A 2,018-nucleotide genomic window follows, 5' to 3' on the forward strand; every position below is an offset into this window, starting at 1 on the left:
CTTGTTTTGTTTTTGAGACTTACAAACAAGTTGTTATAATAAAGGTTTCTGTCTTATGAAAGCTCTCCCTGAACTCTTGGATAAAGTAGAAAGAAAAATTTATGGTTGCTGTTCGTTTCTGTTTTTTTTTTTTTTGTATTTTTGTTTGATTTTTCCTTTTTGAATGTGGACAAATGAGAGCTTGGGACATAGTTCTGTTGATAGAGTGCTTAAGTGGCATTCCAGAAGCTTTGCATTGAGTCCCTAGTTCCACATAAACCAGACTCCTTGTTACAAGCCTGTTATCCTAGCACTTGGGGGTGGAGACAAGATCAGGACCTCGTCTTTTCATTGGTTAGATAGTGAGTTCTGGGCTGCCTTGGGGGATATAAAACCTATTCTCAAAAGAAATAAAAAGATATGGGCGAATCTTTCTGTTAAATAAAGTTGTGATCTATTTGCCCTTCTGTGTACATATTTTAGATTTTTCACAAATCATTTTTTTTCTCAACGCTGGAATCATCTCTAATGGTGCTGTAAAATGAATATTTATTTTGTCTTTATTTATTTTTCTCCTACTGCTATTATGGTTCTTTAATTGTTTGAGACACGGTTTGACACTATAACACAATCTTGATTGGCCATCTTAAATATATTTACATACATACAAGCATACAAGACTCAAAACTCTCCTCAGAGGTGAACTACCAAACCATTCTTTCCTTAGGTTTGAGAATCAAAATCTGAAAACTAGTTAGAAATGCAAACACAAAAACCTGTTTCTGAGTTTCAAAATTAAATGTTGACAGTATCGTGACTTGAGAAAACTCTCCAGAAGATTCAGGAAATATTTTGTCCATAACTGGGAATTAAACTTGATTAACCTCAAATATGTTAGGCAAAAATTGTTCCACTGGTCTACATCCTTATTCCAAGACCTCATGATTATAGTTATGACTGAGAAATATTACTTTAATTAAATTTCTGATTTTGTTATGAATACATCATAGAGCTTTCTGCCTGCATGTATGCCTGTAGGCCAGAAGAGGACACTAGATCTCATTATAGATAGTTGTGAGCAAGCAAGAGGTTTCAGGGAACTGAACTCAGGACCTCTGGAAGAGCAGGCAATGCTCTTAACCTCTGAGCCATCTCTCCGGCAATAAATTTCTGATTTTAAAATCATATTTATATGGAAAATGAATAGTTGTTTTATATTCTTTACTTATTTTTTTTCTACTGCTATCATTGTTCTTTAATTGTTTGATACAGAATTTGACACTATAACATAATATTGCTTGGCCAGATATATATCTGGCTTTCAACTTTATTTTAACTTCACCTCACAGGAATATAGACATTTTACATTATAATTCGATATCAGAGAACAGAAAGTAATATTAGTTGCTACCATGGGTAATATAGTTTGATATTTTATTCCCTTTTCTTTTCTTTTTCTTTTTTTTTTTTTATTCCCTTTCCGGTTTCGGGCAACATCCCCTAATCCCCCTCCCTTTTTTTTATGGGTGTTCCCTCCCCACCCTTTCCTCATTGCCGCCTCCCCCAACAATCATGTTCACTGGGGTTCAGTCTTAGTAGGACAAGGGCTTCCCTTCCACTGGTGATCTTACTAGGATATTCATTTACCTATGAAGTCAGAGTCCAGGGGTCAGTCCATGTATAGTCTTTAGGTAGTGGCTTAGTCGTGGAAACTCTGGTTACTTGGCATTGTTGTTCATAAGGGTCACGAGCCCCTTCAAGCTCTTCCAGTTCTTTCTCTGATTCTTTCAACAGGGGTCCTGTTCTCAGTTCAGTGGTTTGCTGCTGGCATTCGCCTCTGTATTTGCAGTATTCTGGCTGTGTCTCTCAGGAGAGATCTACATCCGGCTCCTGTCGGCCTGCACTTCTTTGCTTCATCCATCTTGTCTAATTGGGTGGCTGTATATGTATGGGCCACATGTGGGGCAAGCACTGAATGGGTGTTCCTTCTGTCTCTGTTTTAATCTTTGCCTCTCTATTCCCTGCAAAGGATATTCTTG

Source organism: Rattus rattus, chromosome X, assembly GCF_011064425.1.
Source record: "Rattus rattus isolate New Zealand chromosome X, Rrattus_CSIRO_v1, whole genome shotgun sequence".
NCBI lineage: Eukaryota > Metazoa > Chordata > Mammalia > Rodentia > Muridae > Rattus > Rattus rattus.